We start from the raw sequence: 15030 nt of genomic DNA on the forward strand, positions 1-15030 counted from the left end.
GGTGCTGCCAAAGACGGTTGCAATTTTGAGTGCATGGTTCCTGAGATTATGATATGTCTCTGAGGGGAGAGATGCATAGAAATTAGTAAGGCTGCTTGATTTGAATGCATCTTTCAGTGAGTCACAAGTCTGTAGTTCGGCCAATTCCATTTGGTAAATCGGATCAACAGTTTCAATGTCAACAGAAAATGGGTTCCGGAAAAGCTGTATGTCCTGTTCATGGAGACGAAGCTCTTTAAATCTAATTTGAAACTCCTTTTGCAACATTTCTAGTACATCCATACATGTTTTGTTTGGGAATGCAACTGCTGGTTTTTCTGCAGACAGGTTTTGAGTTGTGGGGAGATGGCAGGAGTTTTCCTCCTTTACTTGGTTAATGAGCAGCTCTAATTTGACTTGAAATGCTTTCACATGTGAACACATATCACAGATGAGCTTCCCCTTTCCTTGAAGTTGGACATTGAAATTGTTGAGTAGCTCTGTTACATCTGTCAGAAATGCAAGGTGCCATTTCCATTCTGCATCTTTGAGCTCTGGTACTTCCTTGTTTTTAGAAAGCATAAAATCATAAACCTGTGGAAGTAAGTCATAAAATCATTTCAAAACTCTCCCTCGACTCAGCCAACGGACTTCTGTGTGGTACAGAATATCTTCATAGGCAACATTTAGCTCAGACAGAAATTCCTGAAACTGTCTGTGGTTTAGTGCATGAGCTCTAATGAAGTTAACACAAGAAACTACAATTTTCATGACAGAGTCCAGCTTGGGTGATTTACAACACAGTGCTTGTTGGTGGATGATGCAGTGTATGGCTATTGGATGTGAATGGTTGCGTTTGTCCATCTCTTTGTTAATGCGTGCAACCACTCCTTTCATGGACCCCACCATGCTAGGAGCACCATCAGTTGTCACACTGAATAGTTTACCCCAGTCCAGCTCCAAATCATTCATAGTTTGGCAAACTTTCTCATAGATATCCTCTCCTGTAGTTGTTCCTTTGATGCTTTTCAGTGCAGCAAGCTCCTCTGCGACTTCGAAAGAATCATTTGTCCCACGAATGAAAATTAGAAGTTGTGCAGAATCACGAACATCATTGCTTTCGTCGAGTGCCAATGAGAAATAGCAAAGTTTTTTTGAGGAGTTTTGCAACTGCAGATTCAAATTTTCCCCCATTTCTTCAATCCTTCGTGTCATTGTAGGTCCTGAAAAACTCACTGTACTAAATAAATCCGCCTTCTCTGGACACATCTCTTTGGCAACAGAAAGAAGGCATTCTTTAACAAATTCTCCCTCTATGAATGCTCTGCAAGTGCGCGCTATGAGCTTGGCAACTTGATAGCTTGCTCGAAGTGATGATATATTGAGCTGCTTTTGCTTCACAAAAGTATTTTGCTGAGTTGTCAATCCATGTTTCAGTCTTCATATTTTATCTTTTCTCACTTGTCCGACCAAAGAATCATATTTATCTTTATGTTGAGTTTCGTAGTGTCGACGCAAACTGTATTCCTTGAACGCAGACACTGAATTCTGGCATATCAGACAAACGGCTCTTTCTTTGTACTCCGTGAAAAAATAATCAGAAGTCCACTTTTCTTGGAATACCCTGCACTCGGAGTCAATTCGTCTTTTTTTTGACATGATGGTGCGCGCGCTTCCCACTGGTGCTGGCTTGCTGGTCCTGCCTGGGAGCTGGAGGGAGGGAGGGAGAGACGGGGGAGCCGCCCACCTCGCTGATGCTGATGCCGCCGCCCCCCTCCTCAGCCCGGCCGCGCAGACCGGACAGGGTGGCCAGAAGGGACTGAAGGAGCTTTGCCGCGCCGGGGCTCTGGCGATTCGCCCGAGTTGGCTGGGCCTCGCAGTCCAGAGGCTGCCGACTGAGCTTGCCCGGCAGAGGAGATGCCCGCGCCTCTCGCCTGCCGCGCATCGCGGAGGAGGAGGAGGACGAGGACGGGGCGGCGGCGGCGCGGTTTGTAGCCGAGAGGCGCCCCCTGGAGGGGGCAGGTCGAGGACGAGGCGCTGGTTTCAGCCCAGTCCCGGCGGGTGCTTGGTGGCTGCGGAGGCCGGCGCGCGGATTAAGTGGCAGGAAGTCATCTGCGGCTGCTTGGTTCCCGCCCCCCAACCCCCGGCGGGAGGGGGCGGGGGGGTTCTGTAAATACTCGAGAGCTTGTGGGTAAGGATTAGAGGGCAGGCTAATGTGGGAGACACTGTGGTGGGTGTCTGCTACAGGCCACCTGACCAAGATGAGGAGGTTGATGAGGCCTTCTATAGTCAGCTGGATGTTGCCTCACAGTCACAGGCCCTGGTTCTCATGGGGGACTTCAACTACCCTGACATCAACTGGAAGGACAACACAGCCAGGCACAAGCAGTCCTGGAGATTCCTGCAGAGTGTCGACGATAACTTTTTGATGCTGGTTGTGGAGGAGCCGACGAGGAAAGGTGGGCTGCTGGACCTTGTGCTATCAAATAGGGAGGGACTTGTAGGAGATGTGAAGGTGGGGGGTAGCCTCAGCTGCAGTGACCGTGAGTTGGTGGAGTTCAGGATCCAATGAGGAGGAGGCAGGGCTGTAAGTAGCCTTGCAACCATGGACTTCAGGAGGGCCAACTTTAGCCTCTTCAGGGACCTCCTTGGAAGAATCCCATGGGCTAGAGCTCTAGAAGGAAGAGGGGCCCAAGAGAGCTGGTTAGTTTTCAAGCAGCACTTCCTCCACACCCAGCAACAGTGCATCCCTGTGTGTAAGAACTCAGGCAGAGGGGGCAGGAGACCTGCGTGGATGAGCAAGGAGCTTGTGGCAATGCTCAAGCAGCAGGCGGTGGTATACAGAATGTGGAAAAAAGGACAGGCTCCCTGGGAGAAATCCAGGAACGTAGTCACGGAATGCAGAGATGCAACAAGGAAAGCTAAGGCACATCTGGAACGCAATCTGGCAAGGGATGTTAAAAATAACAAGAAAAACTTCTTCAAATATATTAACAGCAAAAGGAAGATCAGGGAAAACGTGGGTCCGCTGGTGGACAGGATGGGCACCCTGGTTACAAATAACACAGAAAAAGCAGAGTTGCTGAATGCCTTCTTTGCTTCAGTGTTTACCAAGGGCAGCCCTTTAGAGCCCCAGACCCTAGGGACAAGAGAAGAAGCCTGGAGAGAGGAAGACTTGCCCTGGGTAGAGGAAGATTGGGTCAGAGAGCACCTAAGGAACCTCGATACCCACAAATCCATGGGCCCTGATGGGATGCACCCCAGAGTGCTGCGGGAGCTGGCAGAGGTCATAGCTAAGCCGCTCTCCATCATCTTTGGAAGATCCTGGAGAACAGGGGAGGTGCCAGAGGACTGGAAGAAGGCCAATGTCATGCCAGTCTTCAAAAAAGGCAAGAAGGAGGACCCAGGCAACTACAGGCCAGTGAGCCTCACCTCCTGGCTGTTGTCTCCAGGCACATGGAGGACAAGAAGGTGCTCAAGAGTAGTCAGCATGGATTCACCAAGGGGAAATCGTGCTTGACTAACCTGATAGCCTTCTATGATGGAATGGCCAGCTGGATAGATGAGGGGAGAGCAGTGGATGTCGTCTATCTTGACTTCACCAAGGCTTTTGACACTGTCCCTCACAACATCCTCCTGGGCAAGCTCCGGAAGTGTGGGATAGATGAGTGCACAGTGAGGTGGATTAGGAACTGGCTGGATGGCAGAGCTCAGAGGGTGGTGATCAGCGGTGCAGAGTCTAGTTGGAGGCCTGTAGCTAGCGGGATCCCCCAGGGGTCAGTCCTCGGTCCAGCCCTGTTCAATTTATTCATCCATGACCTGGATGAAGGCACAGAGTGCTGCCTCAGCAAGTTTGCTGATGATATCAAACTGGGAGGAGTAGCGGATACCCCAGAGGGCTGTGCTGCCATCCAGAGGGACCTGGACAGACTGGAGAACTGGGCGGTGAAAAACCTCATGCAATTCAACAAGGCCAAGTGCAAGGTTCTGCACCTGGGGAGGAATAACCCCAGACACCAGTACAGGCTGGGGACTGACCTTCTGGAGAGCAGCTCTGCGGAGAAAGACCTGGGTGTCATGGTGGACGACAAGTTGACCATGAGGCAGCAGTGTGCCCTCATAGCCAGGAAGGCCAATGGGATCCTGGGGTTCATTAAGAAGAGCGTCTCCAGCAGGTCGAGGGAGGTGATCCTGCCCCTCTACTCAGCCCTGGTGAGGCCGCATCTGGAGTATTGTGTCCAGTTCTGGGCTCCACGGTATAAGAGGGATGTGGAGCTGCTGGAGAGAGTCCAGCGCAGGGCCACAAGGATGAACAGGGGCCTGGAACATCTGCCCTATGAGGAGAGGCTGAGGGAGCTGGGCCTGTTCAACCTGGAGAAGAGAAGGCTGAGAGGGGATCTAATCAGTGTATATAAGTACCTCCAGGGAGGCAGTGAAGAGGATGGTGCTGGTCTCTTTTCACTGTTGGCCACCGACAGAACTAGAGGTAATGGCCACAAACTGAAGCACCAAAAGTTCCACAGGAACTTATGGAAAAATTTTTTAACAGTGAGGGTGACAAAGCCCTGGAACAGGCTGCCCAGAGCGGTTGTGGAGTCTCCTTCTCTGGAGATCTTCAAAACCCGCTTGGACACAGTCCTGTGCCATGTGCTCTAGGTGACCCTGCATGTGCAGGGGGGTTGGACTAGATGACCTCTAGAGGTCCCTTCCAAACTTAAGCATTCTATGATTCTATGATTCTATGATAAGTTACCTCCAACACTGCTGCTTTCTATTTCCACCCTGTGCTTGTTCTTCGGCACAGGCATCAGTAAATTCTGGAGCTACCTTAAGAGATGAAAGTTTATAAGGAAGACATAATGTTGTAATGTCTGAGCTTACTGGCTGTTGTAATTTGGAGGTCTTAGTTGGTCCTTCTTTTAGTGCTAACAAGTTGCCTATTCCTTCTAGACAGGCATACCATTTGCGGATCGTTCCCTTCTGTGGGACACCTTCAGGAGGGGGGGTGCCTTTAAGGATAGGGCTTAGCAATGGAAAAGACCCCTGAATGATGATACGCTGTGAGGTTCGTAGTTTTTCTGCCTCTTTCACTGCACGAACTAAGGAGAGGTGTCCCTTTTCCCACTCAGAATAACGCTGCTCTGTCTCTTTAAAGGAGGTAGATGAGAAAAGCAGGGGTCGTGAAGGACCTGAAGCTCCTTTTTGAAAGATGCCGCAATAGGAGGCATGTTCAGAGAAAGCCCGTTCAGCCCGAAAACGGTCCACTGGATTTAGGGGGCCTAGCCTCTGATTGATAACTAATTCATCCTTTAGGGTTCTAATAGCTTCTGCATGGATCGCAGTCCAATCCCACGGTTTGTTCTTTCTCAGCAAATCATACAGAGGACGGGCAATTACAGAGAACCCAGGAACTTGTTTCCTCCAATATCCTAGTGTTCCCATTAGTTGTTGTAGTTCCTTCTTGTTTTGGGGTAGGCGTCCCTTTTCGATCTCTGTTAATGTATCATCGGGCACAGCTACAGCTCCTGATACCCACAAAGCCCCCAGGAATTTAACTTCTTGTGCTGGACCTTGACATTTGGATGGTGGTACCTCCATGTCATGGTTTGTTAATAGTTGCCAAACAGTTTGAGCAGTTTTTCGTACACACTCTTTGTTGTTCCCACCTATTAGTATATCATCTATATATTGATAAATGCGTATTTCAGGGGGTTTCTTTACTGTGGCTAGAAATTTTGCGAGCGCATTATGTGCAATAGTGGGCGAGTGTTTATATCCCTGTGGCAATCGATTAAAGGTGTATTGTACACCATCCCATGTAAATGCAAACTGCAGCTTATCTTTATCCTCTAAGGGTGCCATAAAGAACATATCTTTGATATCTAGGGTGGCCATCCAGGGATGTGCAGCTGATCGTATAGCCATGACAATCTCAGCTATGCTAGGGACTGCCGCTGTTAGTGGGCCGGTGTTATGATTAAGTTTTCGGTAATCAATTGTCATTCTCCACTTGCCATCCGGCTTCTTGACGGGCCACACTGGGGAGTCATATGGAGAATGTGTTCGGCCAATTATGCCTCGCTTTTCTAAGTCCACAATTACTTCAGTTATTCCCTTCTTTGCAGCTTCAGGCAAAGGGTACTGGGGAACATTGGCCACATGAGATGGGGGCAGGGCATGGGTTACTTCCAGCACTCCTACCGTTATGCTTTCCTGCTCCTTTCCTCCAAAATTCCAAACACTACCATTAGGCAGATACCATCGCTTTCCTCTAAGCACATCGTATCCTAGAATGTTCCCAGGGTGTGAACTTAGTACCACATCCACAGCTGTCATCCTCTTTTCCCCAGGCAACCATAATTGGGTCCTAGCAAGTGGGCATTTTTCTTTAGCACCTGTAACTCCACTAATCACAATAAATTTTTGAGAGGGTTTAATTCCTAATGATTCTGCTTACAACTTGTTCAGAACACTAATCTGTGCTCCAGTATCAATCAAAAATTCTAGACTAAGTTTTTTTGGACCAACAGGAATTGATATATAGGGTTCTTTGTTTTTGGACCATTGAAAAATATGTATCGGGCGGCCCGAATCCCAATCCGCATTGCTTAGTTTTTTGATCTCCTAAACTCTTCACTTAGAGGCACAAAGGGATTGTTTGTTCTGTCAGAGGCAGGGGAAGAGGGGGAGTTCTTGTCTTGTCTGCTTGGAGGAGGAGATTCAGTTGCTCTGCGTTCCAGGATTTCAACCAATTTTCTGATGCAGCTAGTGGATTGCCCCTGCAGCATAGAGCGGGGCACTCCTAAAGCTAATGCTTGTCGCCAAAAATCATTGCGCAGAGGGTTGTTAATTTGATTTACTGATGCCGGCAGACCCTGAAAGGGTTCCAGTTCATGTTTTGGGTATGGTCGACCCTCCAATTTTCTTGTGTGAAATACCTTCCTACCTCTCCCTAATTGTTCTGATAGAGGCTCAAGGTCCGACCATGCCATCTCTCGTCCATAACTCACCATGTCATGTAACAGCTCTGCCCAAGTAGGGACGTGTGCAGGGGGGGCGTGAAGGTTCTGATCGTTATGATGTCGGGTCCGAATGACCCTTTCCTTTAAATTTTGCATATATATCTTTGCTGTGTCAGGCAGACCCTTAATAAGGGACCTTAGGTGGACTGGGTCTACCGGAGCCATTAATGGAACATCGAAGCGTCCTCGGTCATACATTGCCTGAATACAAGCAGCTTTCTGCATTGCCTCTGATAAGCCAGACAATCCCCTAACTTTGATTATTAGTGGCTCGCCTCTTTCTCTGGGGTCTATTCCCCCTGCCCAGTAAGCAACTCGAGCAGTAATAGATCGATTATCATCTGGGAACCCCTCATCTAGAAACACTCCCGATCCCCAGAAGCCTAAAGATTCTTCTCTGTCTAACAATATTCTGTCACCACCTGAAAGGGAAACTCTCCACAAGTATTCCGTTTTGGTTTCCCCAGGCTTTCCTGAAAATTTAGTCTGCAGTTCTCCTAATTCTGAACCTGAATAAGGAGTAGCCTGAACTGTGGTGCGGGGATTCTGACCTCGGGGTCCTTCAGATGTTTCGGTCTTTATCAGCGGCCGAACAGCCACTAGTTCTGAGGATTCTTCTTGTATCTCTTTATCTGGATCTCCCCATATGTCCCCGTCCCAGTCCTCAGGCTCAGTGTTAGTAATTAACTTTCTGATTTGCCACATATTAGGGGGTCAGGGTGCCTGCATCAGCATTGTTTCAATTTGCTGCTCCAGTAAATGGGCACGTCTCTTTTCCTTCTCTAATTCATACTGCAAGTGTTGGATTTCTGAATTCTTACTTTGATAATCTAATTTCAATTTCTCAAATATTTTATAGTCCTTCTGCGCCTGAATTAAGCCACTGCCCAGAATGGCACAAATAACACCCTTGCCTTTGCCGTCCTTAAACTTAGCATGGCATTCCTCCATTCTTTGCAAAACCTTTTCAGGATCTGACCAATTATCTCTGGCCCAATCTTCCCCACCTTCTGAGGGACCACATTTCTGTCTCCGTAGGAATTCCTTTAACGACATCCTGCCGACTACGCCAATTTTGTGAAAATGTTGCAGTTTGAAAGCCGTAGTGGTAGTGGTGGTGGTGGGGGGTGGGAAGGAGATATCAAAACAGTATCGGATTCACGAACAGTCCGTGGACCGTAGGTCCGATCGCCTTCCTAGGAGCGAATCGAGTTCCCAAATAGTGTGATCAACTATAAGCTCGACTCTGGCAGTATCGGATTCACGAACAGTCTGTCAACTGTAGGTCTGATCGCCTCCCCCCAAACAAGTAGTCGAGTTCACAAACAGTATGATTTATTCAAATGCAACATTTACAAAGCAGGTTTCGGATGTCAGTACAGGAAATTCTCTGCTATAGCGTTGGGTTTTAGCTAGCTCTGATGTACAAATGTGCAATCATCACTCACCCCAGAAGATGGGAGAGGTCTCTCAGTCTCGAGTCTCCTCAGGCAGCGTCCTGACGCAAGGGGAGGAAAGGGGGGGATCAGCGCATCAACTGATCCAGAATTTATGATGGTTTCTTCCCCCCTCGCTCCTTAGTCTCCTCAGGCAGTGTCCCGACCTGAGGGGAGGGAAGGGGGATCAGCCTGTCGACTGACCCAGGAGTTATGATGGTTTCTTCCCCCCTCCTTTTCATCCTTAGTTCACCTTTTATACTTTTCTTTACATTCAGGTGGAGCTTGAGTGACTAGAGTCATACTTAATATTGTTATTGATTGGGGAAAAAGTTTCTGGCTTTCATTTAAAGGTACAGTCAACCGAAAATCTAGAGCGCATGCTCAGTGAGGGGTGGTCGTACCTCGGAGGCGGGTAACTTTTGGGATGGAGGTGTGGTTTTCACATTATAATGAGCAAAGTTCAAGCAAAGTTCATCATTCGCCACCTTTGCTGGCTCAGCACCGGACATGTTATCGTATATCTCCCATTGGACAGCCACTGTGCGGCTTAGCAGCAGCCCAGCACAGGGAGTGCAACAGAGTTTGGCCGCGGTGTCTTCACTCCACTCCATCCTCCGTTACTCTCCTTTGCAACTGCGAGGAGGGCAGATTGCGTTGCCCAGGGAACCATGGAGGAGCAGAGTCCGTGCATACCAACCATCCTGGAAGTGGCAACTGTGTAGCACCCCAAGCAGGCCTCTATAATGCCAAAACTTCTGTTATGCCCTAGTTTTCCTCTCAGTTCCTGCTTTCAAACAATTCTTCCACAAACACTTCTTCCACAGTGTGGGCTTTGTGTTTCCGAATTCCGCTTTGCAGCCGACGTGGCTCTGGCAGGGGAAGGTATCTGCCAGGCACATGGGGCATTTGATAACACGCTAACATGTCTGAACAGAATCAGGGCCAGAGCAAGCTCAGCTCGTTGGTGGAGTCAACACGCCGCCGTCTGCCTCTGGCCAGGCCCTTGCTCAGCGGTTGAGTGCTTCGTAGTCTTCTCTGTTTGCCCACCTGTTTTGCCTCCCCCATTTTAAGATCCCTCAATGAGACACTTGTGTGCAAGTGTCCACATGGGGAAGCTGCCAGGCATGAGTGGAGCAGGGGGCACAGAACCGGAGAGCTACTGGCCCATGAGGACCACTCTCCTGCTGCAGCAAACAGCTATGTCCCTCCTAGGTTGGGAAGTCTGGTTGTACCAGTCACCAAAACAATTACGTAGCTCGAAGGACACTCCCTGACTGGTCCTGTTTAAGTGGGGTAGGTGCTGGTGCCAAGCAATGTGAGGCAATGCAACATCACCCTTTCCCCAGAGAGTGCCCAACATGGCAAATTCTACATGTGCCTACATGGTGTTGGCTCCGGGAGGATGTGGAAGAGGCATTATGGGGAGGAAATCATAGCGCAAGATTCCTGGGGGCAGGATGTGAAAGAGAGGAGGGAGCACATGCTGGTGCTAGCAAGGGACAGGGTGAGAACAGAGGAGAGAAGGAAGGAGACAAAGAAGGAGACTTGAAGGGACGTAGAGGAAAACAGAGGTTAATCATAGAGGACATGGAAGGAGGTAAAGGTGACAAGGAGATTTAATGCATTGGGGCAGTGGAATCAGAGAGTGATTACAGAGATGGAAATGATGTAGAGGAGAGAAAAATACTACAGGAGAAGGCGGGGCCATTTAGATGTTACTGATTGGGAACCCCCCTGCTAACGCCCTGCTGTCTGTGTTTTGTCCTAGGGCACTAAATGAGAATATGGCCAATGGCATTGAAGATCTTATTGGGATCCCATTCCCAAACCACAGCAATGAAGTCCTATGTGGTTTAAATGAGCAGCGACACAACGGTCTCCTCTGCGATGTCATCCTCATTGTACAGGACCAGGAGTACCGGACTCATCGGTCTGTCCTTGCTGCCTGCAGCAAGTACTTCAAAAAACTGTTCACTACCAGCACTTTAACAGACCAGCCCTGTGTTTACGAGATTGACTTTGTCAAGCCTGAAGCACTTTCTGCTATCCTCGAGTTTGCCTACACCTCAACCCTCACCATCACCACCTCAAACATCAAGCACATCCTCAAGCGCGGCCAAGATGCTGGAGATTCAGTGCATTATCAACGTATGCCTTGAAATCATGGAGCCTGACAGAGAGGCGGAAGAGGAAGATGACAAAGAGGACGAAAACAATGACGAAGATGAAGATGAGGAGGAGGAGGAAGAGGAGGAAGAAATGGTGGAGGATTTTATCAGTCAGGAGAACCTAACTGATGTCCAAGAAGTAAGCTGTCACCAAAGCCCTTCTAAGTCAGATCTTACCGAAGAAGCATATACAGAAGCACCTAAAGACTTTCCAAATCACTATCCAGACAATAACTCGTCTGGACACTTGGGTGTGATACGAGACTTCTCCATTGAGTCCTTGCTGAGGGAGAACTTGTACCCTAAGACAAACATCCCAGAAAGGATGCTAGCTCTCCCTCCTTTCACCCCTAACTTCTTCCCCCACCTCTGGAATGGCGACTTTAGCTCCTTTTCCCAGCTCAAAGAGCCACAAGTAGACAATAGCCCTTTGGATCTGGTGATCAAAAAGAGGAAGATCAAGGAAGAGGAGGAGAAGGAAGACCTGCCTCCTCCTCCTCCTTTCCCTAATGACTTCTTCAAGGACATGTTTACCAACACCCCAGCAGCTCCCTTAGGGCATATTAAGGCAGAGACTGACTACAGCGCTTATCTCAATTTCCTAAGTGCAACCTAGTTTGGAGTAGTTTTTCCTCCGTGGTCCCTGGAGGAAGAGAGGAAGATGAAGCCCAAGGCATCACAGCAGTGCCCCATCTGCAACAAAGTCATCATGGGGACTGGGAAGCTGCCCCGGCACATAAGGACCCACACAGGAGAGAAGCCGTATATGTGCAATATCTGTGAAGTCCGCTTCACCAGGTGGGCATTGGGTTTCTCTGCCAGACTTTGTGGAGAGGCAGGGGTGGCTGGAGGGTACAGAGTCCCAAACCCGTGGATGATTCCTGTAGCTCTACCATGGGTGCCATGAAGGGAAGCAGCACCCTGCCTCCAGGGCAAGCGGCAGGCAGCAGAGGAGAAAACCCTTATGGTGGCACCAGGTGGCCCCAAGTCATGGTGTTTGTTACCCCCTAGATGGAGGTGACAACTGCAGCAGAAGGGCTGATACCTGCTCTGTCAGTGAAGGGCAGAGGTTTCCACCTGCAGTAGTAGTAACTTATCAGTATAAGTTAAGAGCAATGATCCTCATCTGAAGTCACAGTAACTTCTGTACTGGGTCCTTTGCATTCGCCTGCTACCTCAGCGCTTTGCTGTGCTTTACCAGCAGTAACACAGGGTTGTGAAGACACAGGCACCTAGACTATATCTTTTTTGCCCTAGAGGGAGTAGGAAAAAAAAAAAAGATAGAGCTGAACTCTCTCTCTTAAAAGCGAAAAAAGAAGGGAGGGAGAAAGAGAGAAAGAAGGAGAGAGAGAAGAAAGAAAACAAACTCATGTATTTGAGCGGCTTGTGAGTGATCTGTCTTAATCACTTACTGTACAAAAGCTGAAGTAAATAATAGAGGATTTTCATCCTCACCATAGTTCACCACAGTTGGAGCAGAAAGTTCTGTTTGTGCCTAAGACCAGTGGAAAACAGATGGCTGCTTTTGGTGAAAGAGCCTAAGAAGCTTCATCCCTAATGTGCCAGGAAAAGTGCTGAGTTGGGAGGGGACATTTAGCTGTGGGATGTAGTTTGGTTTTGCACATCGTTTTGGCATCAGTGTAGACCACTGATGGTCTACATGACAGTGTAGACCATGGCAGTGTTTGCATTTCCTGAGGCCAGAGCAGTCCTAATTGTTGTATGTTCATCTGCAAGGGTGCGATTGACCTGTAATGTCAACCATCCAAGAGCCGGCAGCCAGGCTCACTCCACAGAGGGACGCTAGAAGCCCCTTCGGAGTTGCTGGCCAACACAAAGGTAGATAAGGGGGGGCCTTTCTATCGTTGACTGCAAAGAGCTTGTGGGACTTAAAATAATTTGTTTTTAGGGAATTCAAGTTAGGTAAAATGCATCTTAAGGCAGCTTGCTCCAAGATAGGCCTGAGCAGAGACAGCAAGCTCAGATCCACCTTCTGTGCCCATTCCTGGTCTCACCACCTCTCTGCTCCCTTGCAGATGCTAATAAATCAGAGTAGGCTCTGAGAGGGCTGTGCAAACGTAAGGCCTTTGAAAAGCAGGACAAGCTTAATTGGTGAGCAGAGACAAATAGATTCCTGGTCTGACTCTTGCTGGGTATAATTAATATCTAATGAGTACAATCTTTAACATAATAATAAAGCTTTCTGACAAGAGCATGGTATTTCAGCTGCTGGCTGCATGTGAGACAGAGAGCCTGGTTAGGTTGGGACAAGCAAAGCAGAGGAAAATGATGTGCGCGGTAGCTGCCGAGCTCCTGACAGCGACCAGACACCTGGGGTGCTCCTCTATTCAGCCTGTCTTTTCTTCTCCCGTCCCTGTGATAATATTCAAGTGGAATTTATGCAGATGATGAGGATTTGACCTGACAATAAATTCCTGTGCTCTGCTCTGTCTGTATTATAATGCATGAAGCATTGCGCCATGGCCAGGCGTATGCAGGCTCCGCGTGTCCCATACCGATGTCAGCACCCAGACATTGCCTCTGGGCACACATGCAACAGGACGAGCAGTGGGGTTCTCCCCGGTGGATATATCTCCAGACTGGCGCCCAGGCCATGGCTGGGGCTTGGCCAGGTGTCTCCTGAGCCCCTGTCACTGCTCCTGGATGTGACACTTCAGTGATAGTTACAGAGAGGAAAGTGGGATGACTTGGTAGATTGGTGACCCCTTTCCCGTAACGGTAGTGCTAGAGTTTACTCCTGCCTTTGCAAACAAGGCCAGTATCCTGGGCTTTGTCTGGGGAGACTGAGGCACGGAGAGATGTTGACATTGGCTCACACTTACTGCAAAAGCTACTAAGAGGGATTGGGTGAAAATTTGGGTATCCTGACCCCTACTCCAGGCTATGATAGACCAGGTAAACCAGCATCTGGGAGCCGAGATGCTGCCTGGCTGCGCGTGGCTCTCAGAGGATCTCTGACAGCAACAGCTCGCGAGGCTGTGACCCGCGGCTGTTCAGCCTTGGCCATGGCAGAGCCTCCTTCTGGAGCCGGTCCTGGCCCCGACACACGACACGGCCGCAGAGCCGCAGCCGGGAAGCTGGGCCCCACAGCAAGTGGCTCCTTCCAGTGAGGTGACATTTTACGAGCTGTTCATCGCCGCTCTTCATCATGGAGGTGGCCCTGTCACGTCAACCCTTCCTGGCTCAGACCTGCCGCATGTGCTCGGAGTGGCTCCTGCCGTGCTCGTATTGGGGTGCGTGCGTCTTCCTGGCCAGAGGGTCTCAGGAAGCCACAGCACATTGAGCTGCTCCTCCTTGGAGCTTAAATATTGAGTCATTTTTGAATCACAGAGGCAGTTCCCACTTAATTTTGGCCATTGAGGTTCTGCTCCCCCTGAGCTCTACGCCTTGGGCTTCCTCATGCTGCATCCCGTGCCCAAGTGGCAACCAGCCACCGTCAGAGGTGGTCGATGCCACCCATGGTTTGATTCCAGCCTCAGCCCCTTGGGGCGCTGAGCTTAAATGGGCTGTCGGCTGGTCCCATCACCGCAGCTGTATTCTCTACTACTGTCCTCTCTGCTACTTTTCCTCTGGGAAATTTGAGTGAGGAAACCCAGTCTCGAATGGGGCAATGCCTGCAGTTGCAAAGAGCCTTCGCTTGTGCAGCATCACACCCCGTTTTGGCCTAGCATGGACCATTACTAATCGGTGTGTAAACTTCATGGCTCCTTTGTGCCCTCCTTGTGCCCCGCAGCTTCTCAATACAAAGCACGAGGTTGGGAGGACTTTCAGCCCTGAGGCACCATCCCTCCCGTGTCCCTATCCCCTTGCATCGTCCCTCGCTGGGATGAAGTCATCTGCACACAGCGTTTGCAGGGTCCGAGGGAAGGCTCCCACCTCCCTGTGCAGAGCTGAAGGCTGGAGGGTTTTTTCCTACTTTAACATGAGCAAAGTGAAAGTTTAAAAACGTTCATTTTATTTTTTAAGGCTGCTTGCCTTATGCATTCCACTCTCCCAGGGAGTCTCCAGCTTCCCAAGAGCATCAGGCTGTCACCCACCACAGCCAGCAGTGGGGGATGCAAAGCTGGGTACTGCACGGATTCCTGGATTAATCCCTCTCATGCATCTTACCTGCACTCCCAGCTGATAAGCAGGAAACAGAGAGGGTTCCCTATGTCCCACAGCAGGGACCCTGCATCGGTCCTGGCTGTGATGGACATCTAATTGCAGGAGGCCAGACTTCATTCAATAGCTCATTGTTTTTTTTCTTAAGCAAAGGCTGTTCAGGGTCCGGGCTGCTGTTTTGCACTGCTAAAGGACTGAAAGAAAGTGCAAATATTTCAGCTTTTCCACCAAGGCAGCCCCGGGGCATTCTGCAGCCAGAAAGGTTAACTTTATGTGCTCGTATTATTTGTGTTGTGA

General features: G+C 49.4%; 1 long non-coding RNA gene and 1 pseudogene across 2 annotated transcripts in view; both read left to right on the forward strand.

The window, feature by feature from the left end:
* The window catches only part of LOC148595417 (uncharacterized), a 379015-nt gene that overhangs the window by 304522 nt on the left and 59463 nt on the right, over positions 1-15030 (forward strand). The window lies entirely within an intron of this gene.
* LOC104573408 (zinc finger and BTB domain-containing protein 7C-like) overlaps positions 1-15030 on the forward strand; it is a 54336-nt pseudogene that overhangs the window by 36436 nt on the left and 2870 nt on the right. The window contains exon 2 of the transcript XR_015913159.1: positions 10209-11406. The product of XR_015913159.1 is annotated as a zinc finger and BTB domain-containing protein 7C-like (transcript). The remainder of the gene's footprint in view (positions 1-10208; positions 11407-15030) is intronic.

The sequence above is a fragment of the Tinamus guttatus genome, unplaced genomic scaffold (assembly GCF_059628265.1).
Source record: "Tinamus guttatus ecotype Peru unplaced genomic scaffold, ASM5962826v1 Tinamus_guttatus_pri_ptg000103l, whole genome shotgun sequence".
NCBI lineage: Eukaryota > Metazoa > Chordata > Aves > Tinamiformes > Tinamidae > Tinamus > Tinamus guttatus.